The following is an 18,776-nucleotide window of genomic DNA, read 5'->3' as shown; positions in this document are numbered from 1 at the left end:
TGGTACTCTGTTCAAATATGAGACAGATCTTACATGGTGATATTAAGGGAGAAATAAAAGTATCTTCTGCACATAAAAAAGGAATTGCCACGTTCAGCAAATTTTGAAATTAGTTCCTGAAGATATGATGGTACTTGGGAATTTAATTGTACCTTGTCTTCTGGAGTGGCTCAGAATCTCACTGATTGCAAACTACTCATTTACTAAGATGTGCATGTATATGTGCAATGAAAATTAAACATCTGCTTCTTGATTCATAAGTAAATATCTCCGTCATCATACCTTCACAGGATGACACATAATCCAACACTATAAAAGCAATATAAATCAAATGCTCAGAATCATTTAAAAATAAATAAATCAGAGACTTCTGTAAATACTTATAGGCCTGTCCCACTTACTCGACTTTTTAGGCGACTGCAGGAGACTATGCAGTCGCCACATAGTCGCCACATGTTCGCGGGTGGTTGCCGGGGAGTCGCCTTCATGGTCGTGAGGAGTTCCCGCATTCTGGGAACTAGTCGCCTCCTCATGATGGTCGCCGTGAATTTTTCAACAAGTTGAAAAATTAGCGGCGACTCGAATGAAGCCGCCATGGAGAGTAGCGAGAATTCTCGAGCCGTAGGTGGGTCGCCAGGAGGTCCTAGTGGGTTTCCAGGAGGTCAAAGGTTCTTGGAGGTTCTCATAGGTTGTAGACGGTGCTGACCGGTGAATTTCATTGGCTCATTGGGGAAAAAATGGTAAGCAGTAGTTTTCAGAATCAAGGATAACCGACCGGTAAAGTTAATGTCCGCGGAGCCTCACAGCTGTGTATCTCTGGCTTCTTAAAAGTTGTCTCCACTCCTTCTCCCCCTTCCTCCTCTCTCCCCCCCCCCCTCTCCCCCCTCTTTTAAAGGACTTACCGTACACTGTGCTTTAGCCGTCTTTTTACAGCGCCAACCTTTCTGTTCATCGCGGTATGTGTCTGTTTCACCTTGCCTTTGCACCGTGTGAATTTTTCAGACAGCACTCCCCCCACTTGCACTGTCCCCCGCCTGCATAATGGGCTGGTGAAGGAAGAGATGTGTTTGTGTGTGTTCCACTCTGACAGTTGCCGTTCCAGTTGCCGGTTTTTCAGGCGACTGCCGGCAACTTGACGGTCGCCGGCATTCCGCGGAAAAGTCTGCCCGGCAGATTGTTTATGTCTTCCTTAGTGAAGACAGAACCAAAGTAGTTATTCAATTGGTCTGACATGTCCTTGTTCCCCATGATCAATTTGCCTGTTTCTGACTGCAAGGGACCTACATTTGTTTTAACTAATCTTTTCTTCTTCACATATCTATAAAAACTTTTGCAGTCAGTTTTTATGTTCCCTGCCAGTTTTCTTTCATAATCTATTTTCCCTTTCCTAATTGAGCCTTTTGTCCTCCTCTGCTGGACTCTGAATTTCTCCCAGTCCTCTGGTAGGCTGCTTGTTCTGGCTAATTTGTACGCTTCATCTTTTGTTTTGATACTATCCCTGATTTCCCTTGTTATTCACGGATGCACTACCTTCCCTGATTTATTCTTTTGCCAAACTGGGATGAACACTTGTTGTAGTTCATCCATGCAGTTTTTAAATTCCATGAATGACCAGAAGATGTTTGTGTATTCAAATTTCAAATCAGTTGTGATATTTCAAAATGAAATATCACAACTGATACATGTTGTTTTAAAAATGTTGCTTATGAGTCAGAAAAAGACTCCGATACATTCACAAGCTCCACGATGTTAGGTCCGCAGGCTCCCGCGGTTGGATCTCCCGAGGTCGATCCCCAGCAAAGGGACCGCCAGCTCCTCGATGTTAGGCCACAGTGTGGACGGAGAAACGATACGGAAAAAGTTGCATCTCCGTCGAGGAAAGAGATTTTAAAAAGTTTCCCCCACCCCCCACATAATACAAAACTAAAGATACACTAAAACATATATTTAACAACACACTAAAAACAACAAAATAAGAAAAGGACGAGAGACTGCTGGCGAGGCTGCCGTCGTATGGCACCACCCGAGATTCACCAATGAGGTAGGTAGTAGTTCAGGACTGCCTTTAGTTGTTGGTAGGATGGTTCAGTTGCCTGATAACAACTGGCAAGACACTGTCCCTGAATCCGGAATTGTGTGCTTTCACACTTCTATACATTTTGCCGGATGGGAGAAGGGAGAAGAGGGGGTGGTCAGGGTGCGACTCATCCATGATTATGCTGCTGACCTTTCCGAGGCATCGTGAGGTGTTAATGGTTTCAATGGAAGGGAGGTTGGTTTGTGTGATGGTCTGGGCTGCATCCACAATTCGCTGCAATTTCTTGTGGTCTTGGATGAAGCTGTTTCCAAACAATGCTGTGATGCATCCTGACAAAATGCTTTCTACGGCACATCTAGAGAAGTTACTGAGAGTTGTTGGGGACATGCTGAACTTCCTAAGCCTTGTAAGGAAATAGAGGCATCGGTGTGCTTTCTTGGACATTGCTTCAATGTGGATAATATGGATGACAGCATAACATGGGAGAGTGGTTCTGAGTACTTTGAACACTGCATTAGGGCCTTTTGAGGTGAGATGAAAAGGAGAAAAAAGTGCTGCACCGACAGAGTTCATGAGATAATCCAGCCACATGCTTAGACGGAAGGGTGAGCAGATAGCCCTGAAGACTGATGCCAGGAGTCAAATCTTGAGGGCCTGTGTGCAAGTTGCAAGATGTTTAGTGACCAAACATGAATCACAAAGATCAGAATGTGTCTTCAAAATCTGCAATGGAAGGTCAACAGATACAAGCCCCCTGCTGTCATTGCTGAGGATTTACAGAGCTCAGGCTCAGTAACAAGATGACACAGCAGAGCAGTGAACCATTCAATCAGACTTCCAGGCATGGCCCTACAATTAGAAATCCATGAGGTATTTCTGTAATCAACTGAAAATATTCAAGGTGTTGTTATTCTACCCTTAATCATAAACTCTGGTCATTTCTTCAATATAAATGTTAGACTAAATGATTTATATTACCTTAGATTATCATTCCCCTCTCTCCCTCTCTCCCTCCCTCCCTCTCTCTCTCTCTCTCTCTCTCTCTCTCTGATATATATATATATATCTTTCTATCTCTATCTCTCTCTTTCCCAGAGATTTGCAGAGACCAATTCATAAGAAATGTGCAAAGTGTTTTTTGAAATATTGGTGAATTGAGAGTAATGGAGGTTCACCGAGAAGCTGAATCCTGAGTATAATCAGGAATGTTCCTATTGGACACTAGTGCATGCTTAAGTGGTTAAGTGGCGTATTCCGGCTCCTATTTTCTTGTGTTGTTGTGTTTGAAAAGACATTGAATAGCAAGAGGACCCAAAATTAACATGAGAAACATAGTTTGAACATTGGGTGTTTAGAATTTGGAACACACTGCCAGGGGTAGCAGTGAAGCAGTGAATAATTTACAGGGGTTTTGGGAATGAGCCGTAAAATATGACTAAAGCCAGTACAGACTTAACAGGCCAACTGGGCTTCCATCTGTGCTGTAATTCTGGTTTGAAGAGTGCAAAAACCAAGCATCGGTCTGGCGATGCTGCTTTCTGACACCAGACTGACAAGTTCCAGAGGGCAACTTTGCAGGCTTAGCTACAAAGCATACCAATTAATTGTTTGGATGATGTGTGAAAACAACTCCTCAAGAATAAACTATCTAAAACTTCATCTCAAAGTGTCTTCTAGGAAAACATAGCTGATGGTTCTAATAAGCAAAATTCAATAACTGCAATAAATTTCCGAAAATGAACAGCAAAGGTGTCTGCAGAACTGCTTTATCTCTGCAGATGAGTTTGAAGTGCGCACTGACCAAGGTGATTTTAAATCCAACCATCTGATGCAAGGATTAGGCCTGCGCTGTTTTAATTCCCTGGCTTCATTAGTGGTCTACTGATTTGTTTCAGTTTAGCAACCAGCAAAAGAGCAAGGAGCTGCTGCCATGCTCTAGAAAATAAGTCATTGTTTGATGAAGGAAACAAGAAGTGCAACAATGTGGGGAAGAGGAATCAAAGTCTGTTGGGGTAAAGAGGATGGAAGGGTAGAATCTAGGGTGGACACTATCTAAACTTTCAGAGGGTGAGGGGATGATGAATGAATAATCTGTTACAGTGCCTCCACACTCAAACAGGATTCTGTATTTCTGTATTAGTCTGTGACTCTTGAGCAATTTTATCTCTGTACACACCATACACTTCCTTATCTCTGTATCTCACTCTACCCTGACAGCCTGAAGAAGGGTCTCGACCTGAAGCGTCACCCATTCCTTCTATCCAGAAATGCTGCCTGTCCCGCTGAGTTACTCCAGTATTTTGTGTCTATCTTCTGTATTTCTGGAGCTGAGTGGTAAAGATGCATCCGCTTCCCTAGGTTATTGTCGGGACCCAGTATCGTAACCCAATCACCGCAGTAAAATGACAGCTTTAAGTCTCCATTCAGTGAACATACAAATAACTTTTGGATCGAGCCAATGTTAAAATTGTTCAAGAGTCACAGACTAATCAAGTGATACATGTAAGTAACATTTTAAAGATGAGTAAAAATTTGGACAACATCCATGTTTTTTTCCTTTAGTTTTTAGTTTTAGAGATACAGCAAGTTAACAGACCCTTCGGCCCGCCAGGGTCCGCGCCGACCAGCGATTCCCGCACATTAACACCATATCCTACACCCACTAGGGACAATTTTTACATTTACCAAGTCAATTAGCCTCCAAACCTGTATGTCTTTGGAATGTGGGCAGAAGATCTCGGAGAAAACCCATGTAGATCACGGAGAGAACGTACAAACTCCATACGGACAGCACCCGTAGTCAGGATCGAACCCGAATTTCTGGCGCTGCATTCGCTGTAAGCTAGAAACTCTACCGCTGCACCACCGTCACCTTACATGTGACAATAAACTAAACTAAACTCAACTCAACTATTTATAGCACCTCGAGTCATACCTGCTAATCAAATGGATAATTGAAGATTTTTTTATGAGCGCACACAACCTAATTTGCAGGAACAAACACAAAATACTGTATTCTCTTTTATTGATGTTAATGTTATTGGATAATCAGCAACCTCATCCTCATTTTCTCATCCAACCGTTTTAACAAAATTATTCTATTGATTTCTTAATTGGAATATTGTTGTGGTTACTAATTACATTAAACAAAACAACATCTGCTTTTTTCCCCTAATTAGTGAAATAAAGTCAACGAGAAAAAGATAAGCAAAATCCTCTCTGCGCCAACCCACACACAACAACAACTGATGACAAGCAAATGATGGCAAATAATCAAAAGATGACACTCTATGGTTGTAGCAGGTCGCACACGTTATCTCTTCCTCCAAGGCAAACTGGATAGCATAAATTCATAGAGTAGCAAGGAGGCCATATGGGATGCTTGCTTTCAAAGATCAGGGCATTGATTATAAGAATCAGGAAGTCATGAATCAACTTTATAGGACTTCTGTTAGGCCGCTTTTGGAGTATTTCATGCAGTTCTGGTCGCTCCATTATAGGAAGGGTGTGGAGGCTTTGGATAGAGTGCAGAAGACGTTTGCCAGAATGATGCCTGGATTTGGAGGGGTATTAGCTACAGGCAGATGCTTGACAGATTTGGACTTTTTTCTCTGGAATGCCAGTGGTTGCAGGGAAGCCTGATAGATGTATAAAAAATTATGAGAGGAATAGATAGGGTAGATAGCCAAAACCTTTTTTTCCAGGATGGAAAAATCAAATACTAGAAGGTATAGCTTTAAGATGAGAGGCAAGGTTTAAAGAAGATATGCAGGGCAAGTTTTTTGCACAAAGTGTGGTGAGTGCCTGGAAGTGGTTGAAGCAGTTACAATGGTGGCATTTAAGAGATTTCTGGTTAAGCATATAGGTATGCAGGGAATGGGAGGATATGGATTATGCACAGGCAGAAAAGAGTTGGTCTTGTCATCGTGTTCGGCAGTGATATTGTGGGTAGAAGGGCCGGTTCTTGTGCTGTACTGTTCTACTTTCCATGTTAGATATGTAGAAGTTTAAAGAGATTTGGCATGCCATTGAATAATCCAACAAACTTCTACACATGCATTGTAGAATGTATCCTGACTGCTTGGGTCATGGCCTGGTATGGCAATTCCAACACACAGGAATGCAAGAGAATGGTAGTGTCAGCCCGGTCCATCACGGACACAGTCCTCTCCTCCATTGAAAGCATCTACATAGGGTGCTGCCTCAAGAAAGCAGCATCTGTCATCAAGTATCCACAACAATCTGGGCCATGCCCTTTATTCTTCGGGCAATCGATCCAGAAGTTGAAGTCTCACGCCATCAGGTTCAAGTTTAACTACTTTCCTACAACCATCGGCTTCTTGAACTGACCTGCACAACCCTAATGTAGAAACAAAGAACTGCGGATGCTGGTAAAAGCACAAAAGGACGCAAAGTTCTGGAGTAACTCAGCAGGTCACGTAGTATCTCTGCAGAACATGAAACGGTGGCATTTCAGGTTGAGACCCTTCTTCAGCAATGGTATTCTACCGACCACCTCTTTCTCTACCATGGACTTGTTTTCTAATTGTATTTTGTACTACTATCTTGTTTATTGCATAGTCTCTTTCTTTGTAGAATTTATGTGTAATATATGTATACTTTAAGTATAATTTATGTTTCATGCATTGTTTGAGTCTATGTGCCTGTGGCGTTTAGCTAACTAGATTTTTATTATGCCTGTACCCCACCGTACGTGTGCGTATGACAATAAACTCAACTTGATTTGACTTGACTATTCATCAAGGTATCAGGCTGTTTCAAACGTTTTAAATGACAGGAGCAACTAATCAATGTTTCATTAAAACTAGAGAAACCACAGAGTCTACAGCAGCTTCCAATTATACAGCTGTTGATCATGAATATTTGATAACTCCTACTAAAGTGCATTCAAATGAAGACAATTCCATATTCTATTTTTATACATTTAGCCTTGTTATGTAGAATGTACTGCATGGATATAGACTGCTCTCCAACTTTACATCATCAAAACTCATCAGCAGTATCCTCAGGCTTTATTCCCCCCATTGATTCATCTTGATTACCCAAAATTGCATCTATGATATTTGCCTCAATTACTCTAAGTGGTATCTAGTTCTGCACTCTAACCACTTTCTTGGTAAAAATGTCTCTCCTAAATTCCTTTTTTGGATTTATTTGTGACAATCTGACATTTATCACCCTTGGTTTTTTATCTACATTCATCACTTTTTCATGATATTAAAGATTTCTATGATGTCACCCTTGTAAGGTAAATCGCTAGTGAGTACAACTGTAAAAAAGTCTTACTCTCGAGTTGGCTGAATCCAAACATTGCAATGCATTTAAGTATTATGCTATTTTTCCTTCGGTAGATTTATAACTTTCAATAATATTTCAAATGTAGTCTCTAATGAGTGTTAAACTGAGCTGAAAACCATTGTGGCCACTCTTCTCGTAAACTGCCCTAGATGATTAAATGTGCCAGAATTCGCACTAAGATTAAAAAAATGATAGAAAATCCTCGATGATAGATATTCATGTTCCGCCTTTTGTGCTGTATAAATGATGTGCACTTAATTCGACTTCTGAAGTCGGCTTGAAAGAACCCTAATTTCAGTAGAACAGTAAAATGCAAATACTCTATTATATAGGGTCATAGCTTTGGAATGAGGGTTTGGAAGAATTTGATCTCATCAAAATATTCACATTTTTACAGGGCTTGACAGGCGAAATGCAGACAAGATGCTTCCTTGTTTCAAGAAGGTAGAACCAGAGGTCACAGTTTTTGCCTGAGAGGTAGGCTGGTCAGTTTTTGGATAAGAAGACATTTCTAAACTTTTGGAATACTCCACCTTAGAAGGTGTGGGGTTTAGTCATTCTTTTTATTCATAAGTATGTCTGATAGATTCCTGGACATTATAGGGAATCAGGGTTATTGGAAACATTATGAGAAATGTTAGAAAATCTTGCTGAATGATGGATCAGGATCCTTATGTTCTACTGCATCTTTAGGAGAATGACCAAGGAGATATTTTTGCTTCCAAATGTAAAATTATTTATCAAGTTGGTTGACTATCACATTTACTAGGGTAATCTTTTTCATAATGGGTCTTAAAATAAGTCCATAAATCCAGTCTATACACACCTTAATATAAATGATAATTTCTTAGATTTGTTTAGTTTAGAGAAACAGGCCCTTCGGCGCACCGAGTCCACGCCAGCTGACGATCTCTGTACACCCCACTTACCCCACTTGCCGGCACCTGTCATAGTCACAGCAGGTCGCCAAAAATGTTCAACATGTTGAAAATCCCGCGGCCAGACATGGGTGATGCCTATGTGGTCGTGAGTAGCCGTCCAAAGAGCCGTACCTTTTTCTGGTCGCCACTGGAATTTCAACATGTTGAAATTTTTCAGCGGCCTGCTGTGATGATGACGGGTGCCGGCAGTCGCCGAAAAAGTTGCGTACGTGGGACAGGCCCTTAACACTATCCTACACCCTTGGGACAATTTACAATTTTTACTGAAGCCAATTAACCTACAAACCTGTACGCCTTTGGAGTGTGGGAGGAAACCGGAGCACCAGGAAAAAACCCACGCATTCACGGGGAGAACGTACAAACTCCATACAGACACCTCCACTAGTCAGGATCGAACCGGGGTCTCTGGTGTCATGCTTGTAAATCTTTTTTTGGCAACCTCATTGCCTCCCTGTGTGAAGTAGAACTTAATACGGTAAACTAGGTCAAGATGTATTCAAATCTGCAGGAAGATTGGGTAACTAGGCATTCTTTAATAGGCAAATTATTTTACAGAGATCCAAAAATTGACAAAAAAAGTATAACGCAACAGAATATCATATGTGATTGGAGCTTTGGGCATTTCAAAATCATGAAGTCAGAGCGAGAATGAGATGTGTATTTGCTAAAGTTTAATCACATTTTTACTCTTTGATACCTTCAGCCTTTAGACTATCAACAAGCCAATAATATTCACAATATAATTATAACTGTAGGCTTCACAGACAGAAGCAATTGAGTTCAATTCCATTCAAAAAGTGTACTTGAACTAAATAAACAAACAAAGGGGATGCAATTGAATACACCATAGTAAATGACAAATAAAAATAGGTCTAGCACTGTGTGTCTGAAGGGTTTGTTTATTCACAGTTGGCACTTAATGCAAATATGCAATTAGCTGGTTTCAACAACAGCGATCCAGTTGATGAAGATTCAAAGATTATTTTTTTCCATTTGAGATACAACCCTATTTTAATGTGTAACTCTATGGTAACCATTGACTACCTGTAGTCAAAAATCTGATACAAACATTGTATCAAATGGCTGACACAAATGACAAAAATAGGAAAAGTGTTAAGTTCTGTTTGCTCAGGCCAGGAGAGGAGAGGAGTGGAGAGGGGAGGGGAAGTGTTTCAGACAGCACTATGGCTCAGCGGTAGAGTTGCTGCCTGCCATATAGCTTCAGAGAATCGGGTTTGTTCCTTACTCTGGGTGCTGTCTGTACAGAGTTTGTATGTTCTCCCTGTGACCCCGTGGGTTTTATCCAGGTGCTCCGGTTTCTTCACACATTCCAAAGACGTGCAGTTTTGTAGTTTAATTGGCTTCTGTAAATTATCCCTTGTGTGTAGGATAGAATTAGTGCATGGGTGATTACTGGTCGACGCCGACTCGGTGGGACGAATGACCTGTTTCCATGCTGTATCTCTAAAGTCTCTGACCATTTACTCCTCATTGTAACATCAATGTACTTCACTTTCGCATTTTCAGATTAAACTATTCAAGTGGCAAAAATGTATATAGTTTTTCTTCCCTTCTGTGTTATAAACACAATTCAGGAAAACCTGATATTTCCCAGTCATATAACGTATCAAACTCAAGAGTATTCTTTTGTTTCAAAATATAAACATTTAAAAAAGCTGCCAGGGATTAGCAGTTTTACTTTAAAAGTAAGACCTTTCAGCCATGATAGTGGTTTCATCGAGGCAGGTGTCCTAGATACTTTCCAACCTAGCCAGTCATCATTGCTCATCAGATCATCAATGGGTCCACCCCCAAGACAGTCAAGTAAGCTCAAAGAGTTCAGCTCACAGCATGGAGGGATAAAGAGATATGAATGGGTATTATCATGACAATTGTTATATCCTAAGGATCCTGTAGTTTCCCAACCACAAATAAAGTATTTAATAACAGAAAGAGGATTTCTGATCATTTGTGGCACTAAAATCCTTAGCCAGGATTACTCCATCATTGTGATTTGATTACCAGCCTATAGGATAGGCAGAGCAGGGCACCAGTCCTACCAAGTCTAACTAAAGTCCAATCATATTTAATCCACATTTTCTGCATACTGATGAAGAAGGGCCCACACCCAAAACATCACCTATCCATTTCTAACAGATATGCTGCTTGACCCATTGAGTTACTTCAGCACTTTGTATCTATGATTAGAATTGAAACCTTGATTCATACGGTGAATCTTGTAGCCTTAGTAATCTGTCCTGGTTAATATGTGAATCTGTAACTGCCAATCTCTTTGCTCTTCCATTTCATTTTGTTATTCCTTTTCCAATGAATTTGTGACCTTTTTATTTGTCCCACTAAAATGCATAACTTCATCCTTTACTGCACTCGAACATTGAAACTGTTATTTACAATCCCCATGTCCCAAATTTATTAATGTCACCTTAATATTAACTTTCTCATTATTAACTACATCCTACAATTTGGCATTATCCCAGAATTTTGAAATTGCACCTTTGCCATGCAAGATCAAGTAATTTCAGTAAATGATAAATGATAAATAATTCTGTAAATGATCCCCATGGAACATTGCACCACAACTTGCTCCATTTCCCACCGGAATATCTCTTTAGTTTATCTTTATATCCAATTTACTGTCCATCGATGCTAATGCACCTTGGAGGAGCAGGTGTTTTAAGATTTCTTTTCACAGATAATTAATTCATAAAAGGAAAATCAAATGCTTTGGATGCTGTGACTGAAATAAAACCAGAAAATGATGGGAACACAATTTGTTATCGACCTGAAACATCAACAATTTCCTTTTTCCATTGATGCCGCCAGACCTGCTGAGTTTCCAACAGTTTCAGTTTGTAATTCATGAAAGAACATTTTAAGAAAGCAGTGTGATCAAAAATATTGCCTTAGAAATTATTAACAACCTGAAAAGCCACATTTAACTGGGGCCACACAAGGGCTAATGTAGAAGGAGAACTGTAGCAACTAGACTTTATTCCATGCAATGCATTATGAGGCCCTAGCAATCATTTTGGATTATGGAATAAGCATATGGATTTAATGAAGTAGTTCTTATTTGCAAAGATACATAGGAGAGTTTTTCTCTGCCAGCTATGACAATGAAGAATGTGGCGAGCTACAGATTAAGATGACCTCTCTGTCCGTAGAAGGAAAGGTGGGAAGGAAAGGGGTAGTTGGGTGATTGAATCTCAAACTGTTAAGTAGCTGAGATCATCAAGGAAAGGGGCAAAGTCTGAAGAAAGGACATCAGAGAAAGTAAAACAAAGGTATTTGAAAAATGTCATGGAGATATTAGAACTTGGGAAAATTTTTCAACATATCTCACCTATATGTGATAAATGTCAACATTTAGAAGCTACATTATCTCATATGTTTGCAAACTGTATAAAAATAAAAAATTCTGGGTAAATATTTTAGTATAATATCTAAAGTAACCAGCATACAATTGGACCCAGATCCAAAATTAATAATACTCGGAATATTAGAATTAAATCAAACATTTAGAACAACACAAAGAAACTTTATTGATTATAGTTTAATAACAGGGAAAAAATTAATTCTAAAATTTTGGAAAGGCCCTACGGCCCCCACAATCAAAATGTGGATTATAGAAATGACGGAGACCTTAAACGTGGAAAGAATCAGATTTTCCCTGTTGGATAAACAGGAATCATTCGTTGGAACATGGTCTCCTTTTATTGATTACTTAAAGGGTCAGAATGGTTCAGCACAGGAACCTGACTAGCACGCGGGCTAAAGAATGGATGAAATATTATACTCTGAAATGTACGAATATATCTCGAATGAAGTCTTTTTTATTTTAACAAATTTTTCCATTCTTCTTTAACTACCTTTTTTTTTTTTTGTTTGTTGTTTTTGTTTTTTGTTTTTTTTCTCTTTCTTTTCTTTCTTTACTTCATCTATCTCTTTAGTTCTATCTAGTTTTAAAAAAAAAAGGTAAAAAGTATTGGAGACAATGTAATAATAATTGACATGTAATGATGTATTTTTGTTATGTACCCATCTCCAATAAAAAATATTTTCAAAAAAAAAAAAAAGATATTAGAACTTGGGATTGGGCATGCAATCAAGTAAGACTGGAGATAATTCGACATACCAATGGATTCCCAAATGGCAAGGGCAGTGAAGTGGTGGTTATGGGATCAAAAATCATCATCTAAAATTCTTGAAATTGCCGACTTGTCAGATGATTAATACCACTGACTCCCTGTTAGTGGACCCGATAATCTTAAACCAACACCAAAGCAAGTAACCAACACTCCACTGAAGTCTGATTCTGCATGAAAGGATTGCAAATGAGTATTTTGTGTAAATTATGCCATAAGTGCACATTACCACTAAACATATCAGGAAAACTCTGCAAATGTATTTCATTTGCATGAAACATCTGGAACAATTTTTCAAAAATGCGCTCTCTGCACTCAAAGAACTTGATCGGAAATTCTGAAGAATTCTGAAGATTCTGGGATCCAGGGAGAGCTGGGTGACTGGATAGAGAATTGGCTTCATGGAAGGAAGCCAAGGGTGATAGGGAAGGTTGTTTTACAGACTGGAAGCCTGTGTCTAGTGGGGTGCCTCAGAGAATGGTGTTGGACCCATTGCTGTTTGTGATTTTTATCAATGATTTAGATGATAATTTACAAGGTATGATTAGTAAGTCTGCACGTGATACTAATGTACATGGCATCATAGATAGTGAAGATTGTTATCAATAATTACAGCAGGATCTTGATCAGTCGGGCAAGTGGAGGAATGGTTAATAGAGTTTAGTGCAGATAAGTGTGAGGTGCTGCATTTTTGGAAGTCAAATCAGGGCAAGACATTTACCATGAATGGCTGAGGAGTGTTGTAGAGCAGAGGGATCTATGATTGGTACATGGTTCTGTAAAAATGGTGTCACAGATAGATAGGGTGATCAAGAAGGCGTTCAGTAAATTGACCTAAACTTGGTCACGGTATTGAGTATAGAAGTTGGGATGTTATATTACAGTTGTACAAGACTTTGGTGAGGCCACACTTAGAGTATTGGGTTCGGTTTTACTCACCCTGCTACAGGAATTATCTTGTTAAACTGGATAAAATGCAGAGAAGATTTACAAGGACATTGCCAGACTTGAAGGCCTGAGCAATAGGTAGAGGTTGATCAGGCTTGGAATTTATTCCTTGGAACACAGGAGGTTGAGGGTGATCTTACAGAGATGTATACGATCATGGGGGAAATAGACTGGGTGAATGCACAAAGTTATTTACCCAGAATAGGAATCAAGAACCAGAGGACATAGGTTTAAGGTGACTCGGATGGTGGGGATATGAATGAACTTCCAGAGGAGATAGTTAAGCAGGAACTATGACGACATTGAAAATACATTCGGACAGTTAGATGAATAGGAAAGTTTGAGAAGGATGTGGACCAAACGCAACAGATGGGGCTAGCATAAATGGGACATTGTGGCCAGCATGGGCAAATTGGGCCAAAGGGCCTGTTTCTATGCTGTATGAATCTGTGATTCCACAATACTCCAGACCCAAAATGTCATCTTGTCCATTTCCCTCCAGAAATCCTGCCAGGTCTGCTGAGTTCATCAAACGGTTTGTTTTCTGTGCAAGATTCCACCATCTGCAGTCCCTTGTATCTTCAGAATAAATCCACTTGATTTGCATTGCATCAACATTTGTTTCATCTTCAGGACAAGGTTTATAAACTAAAATACCTTGCATCAAAAAACTATGTTTATATTTCACATTTGTATTACACACCCATGCACATTTATATATTACAATGTTTCCATTTTTGTTAAAGTGCAATATTCTAAAACGTTCTCAGTGTACCTATCTTGCACAGACTTATTAAAACATGAATGGTTTCATTGTTCTTACTGATGAAAGACATCTAATCTAAAAGTGGATGTATAAAGCCTTTAGAACAGAATAATAGGAAAGAATATGGGAAGGCAGCCACCAATAATAGTCAGTTCCAACTGGAGCTCACAATAACAAATGTGAAAGGTCAAATGGTGTCCTTCTGTGCCACAATTTCTATGATCCAAAGACTGTAGATTATAAGCTGGCAATAACTTTCTGACAGAGAACCAAACTGGGGATTTAGTTTGCCAGTACTCTGTGACAGCCTGAGAGCCGATAGATCTTGAAGCCACATCAAATAAAATCCCGCCTATCGCTTCGAGAAATTAAGATGGTGAAAAATGGCAGTACACCAGCAATCCAGGGGCTGCCCACTAGATGACAGGTAATAATAATAATAATAATAATAATAAATACTTTATTGATCCCCTCAGGGAAATTCAGATGTCCAGAAGCTCCCAACCAACAAACCCACAGATTCAAAACGAACGCGGACAGAAAATACATAGAATACAATGTGGACACTACCTGAGAGCAATAAATACTTAAAAAGACCAATAATTAACAGTTAAAAATTAATAATTGCAAAATGCATCTGGAATGTATGACATCCACAAGCATTTCTTTGTGGGTAGGAAGAAACTGCAGACGCTGGTTTACACCGAAGATAGGCACAAAAAGTTGGTGTAGATCAGCCGGTCAGGCAGCATCTCTGGAGAGAAGATCAGCATCTCTGATGACGTTTCGGGTCGAGACCCTTCTTCAGTCTGAAGAAGAGTCTCGACCTGGAACAAACATTTCCTTGGTAGCTAAAAGTCAGGAAGGGATGAACTAAGTAATTCCTGGAGAATCTCTGAGGAAAACTGCTGCTTGTGGAAAGTTGAAAAACTCATCTCTCCGCAAGTCCTAATTTTTCTCTGCACTATTTTCCGATGAGAATGGGGCTTGAGTGGTGTGAGAAAATCGTATAACCAATTTAAAATTGTTGCTATTTCCCAGTGATGTTATTAGGATCTGAAATGGATATGATATATAAAATCTACTGGCCTTGGGCATGTGTCCTTGCTGCATTCTCTACATTGTACAATCACCACCCACTGGCTCCAGAGCAAGTAAGTAACCAAAGCAACAATGATAGCTCATCCACTGACTTTATCCCAAGTGGTTAGGTTTATTTTAAAATCACTTGTAGTCTGTCCTCGACAGGCAGCATAACATGACATGAATTAAACAGAAATCACTCTGTCTCAGCCAATTATTTTCGTTCTGACAAACGATTTAATGACTTTTATTTGGAAAATGCAACTGCTTTTTTGAGAGACACTTCCATTATTTTGAAAGATAAATTCTGATTAATGTGACTGCTAATATTTATCTAGTTAGATAATTTGCTTAAATCTGCAAGCAAGGATGGCACAGTGGTAAATAGTAAAGTGCTTCTAACGTACAGTTTTGCTGATCCAGGTTCATCTCTGAACTTGATTGACACGTGTGTAGAGTTTATATGTTCCACTTGTAACTGCATGAGTTTCCACTGGATGCTCGTTTTCCTCTAATACCCCAAATGCATGCTGGGTGGTAGATTTGAGGGTGGCAAGGTGGCGCAGTGGTAGAATTGCTGCCTTAAGGGCCTGTCCCACATAGGCGATGTTTTAGGCGAGTGCAGGAGACACTGCGCTCGCCACATGGTCGCCACATGTTCGCTGGTGGTCTCTGGTGAGTCTCCTTCATGGTCGCGAGGAGTTCCCGCTTTCTGGGAACTAGTCGCGGCCTCAGTATGGTCGCCACAAATTTTTCAACATGTTGGAAAATTTTCTGCGACCAAAAATTCGTCGCCATGGAGAAAATTGATGTTTTTTTAGTCGTAGGTGCAGTTGTAGTGAGGTTGCCATGTAGTTATAGGTAGTCGAGCTAGTCATAAGTAGTTTCAATTAATCGCCTTTGCTGACCGAGCATTTTCATTGGCTCATTGGGGGGAAAAAAAACATAAGCACGAGTTTTCAGAACCAAGGAGAACCAACCGGTAATGTTAAATGCCCACTGAACTTCACAGCTGTGTATCTCTGGCTTATTAAAAGTGTCTCCACTCCTTCTTCCCCATTTTCTCCCCCCCCCCTTCTCCCCCTTCTCCCCCCCCCCCCCCCCCTTCTCCCCCTTCTCCCCTCGCCCCCTCCTCCCCTCTTTTAAAGGAGTTACCGTACACTAGCCGCCTTAACCTTCCTATTCATCGCCGTGTGTGTCTGTATCACCTTGGGTTTGCACCGTGTGAATTTCAAACAGTGCTCCCCCACTTTCCCTGGCCCCCGCCTTGGGGGTGTGTGTGTGTGTGTGTGTGTGTGTGTGTGTGTGTGTGTGTGTGTGTGTGTGTGTGTGTGTGCGTGCGTGCGTGCGTGCGTGCGTGCGTGCGTGTGTGTGTGCCACTCGCCGTTCCAGTTCCCGGCTTTTTCAGCGAGTGCCGCGAACTTGACAGTCGCCGGCAGTCCGCTGAAAAATCGCCCAAGTGGTACAGGCCCTTAACATTTCCAGAGACCCGGGTTCGATCCTGGTCACAGGTGCTTGTCTGTTGGTATGCTCTCCCCGTGACCGCATGGGTTTTCTCCGAGAACGTTGGTGTCCTCCCACACTCCAAAGATGTACAAGTTTGAGATTAATTGGATTGGTATAAATGCTAAAATTATCCCTAGTGTAGGATAGTATTAATGAGCAATGATTGCAGGTCAGTGCGGACTCGGTGGAGCAAAGGGCCTGTTTTCGCACTGTATCTCTAAACTAAAAAAACGTTTAAAAAAACTAATTGGTTACTGAGTGTGTGGCAGAAGAATCTGAAGAAGTTGATGGGTATGTGAGAATGAATAGATGCCAGGGAGGTAAATCAGGGAATGAGCCTGCTGGGATTAACCAGAGAGCTGGCATAGAATTGATGGGCCGAAGAGCCTTTCAGCAATGTGTTGTGAATAGTGATATCATTAGGTCATTCCAGTCATTCAGCGGTAGAGTTGCTGCCTTCGGGTGCTGTCTGTACGGAATTTGTACGTTTTCCCTGTGACCACATGGGTTTTCACCGTGATCTTTGGTTTCATCCTGCATCCCAAAGATCTGTAGGTTTGTTGGTTAATTGTCTTCCGTAAATTATCCATAGAGAGTAGGAGAGAATTAGTGTAGAATTAGGAGGGTTCACTGGTCAGCGCAGACTCGCTGGGCCTAAGGACCCGTTTCCTCACTGTATCTCGAAAATGAAGTCCCTTACCATTTACTCCTCATTGTAACATAAATGTACTTCAATTTCACATTTTCAGATTAAACTATTCAAATGGCAAAAATGTACATAGTTTTTCTTCCCTTCTGTGTTATAAACACATTTTGGGAAAAGCTGATATTTCCCAGTGTATCAAACTCACCAGTATTATTTAGTTTCAAAATATAAACATTATAATTGCTTCATCAAAGCAAAGGATCTTTTGCAGACCACACTGGAGTCTGATAGCTATGAAGGGAAGTACCAAAAGAAGCAGAGATTCCTGCTCCAACACAACTCAAATATCAAATTCAACAACATACTACTTTATTGGTGATCTTTTGTTAAAGATAAATTGCATCCAAAACCATCAATAGGGAAAGGCCATTCAAGGAAAGGCTATTCCATTATTTACTCAGCAATATCAGCATAAAGCACAACAGTTTTACAACTTCCCTCACCAGTCATCACATCAGTCATCAGATGACTTGAATGGAACAAAATCAGGAGTGTTGTAAAATGAGCTGAAAACTAGCTAGCATCAGTCATATTCCACAGTACAAAGTCAAGGTCAAGTGTGTTATTCGGCATTAGCACCAGATTTGAACTAGAATAATGAAATACCTATTAGCTGCAATATTACAGACACATTGGACACAAAAAACACTAAATATACCACGTTAGCATTTATTCGAAGTAAACCAGACCACAGTAGGACCACCCAGAGAGTTGTGAAATTGTGGAATTCCCTGCCACAGAGGGCAGTGGAAGCCAAATCACTGGATGGATTTAAGAGAGAGTTAGATAGAGCTCTAGGGGCTGGTGGAATCATGGTATATGGGGAGAAGGCAGGCACGGGTTATTGATAGGGGACGATCAGCCATGATCACAATGAATGGCGGTGCTGCCTCGGTTGGCCGAATGGCCTCCTCCCGCACCTATTTTCAATGTATCTATGACAAAAATACAATGTAAGCTGTGCAAACATAATATTAGAAAGTCGGCAGTCAGTGCTGAGGTGGGGTTGTGGTTAACATTGTGCGGAGTGGTTCAAGATCCTGATGATTGATGGGATGAAGCTGTCGTAGAACTGGATGTAACAATTCTCAAGCTCCAGCATTTTCATCTTGACAGTAGCAGCAAAAAGAAAGGATGATCAGGGTGATGTGGGTCTTTGATGATATCAGCAGCTTTCTCGAGCTAGTGCTTTCTCTAAAGTAAGAAGTACACCAAGGTGTACTTGGGATACAATTAGTATTTTTGTTCTATATCTCTGAAACAGGCTTGCCACATATTTGATAAAATCTATCCAAATGTTTTT

This window comes from Amblyraja radiata, chromosome 11 (genome assembly GCF_010909765.2).
Source record: "Amblyraja radiata isolate CabotCenter1 chromosome 11, sAmbRad1.1.pri, whole genome shotgun sequence".
In the NCBI taxonomy this organism is placed as follows: domain Eukaryota; kingdom Metazoa; phylum Chordata; class Chondrichthyes; order Rajiformes; family Rajidae; genus Amblyraja; species Amblyraja radiata.
The sequence above is the reverse complement of the archived record's forward strand: the minus strand, read 5'-3'. Positions refer to the sequence as shown.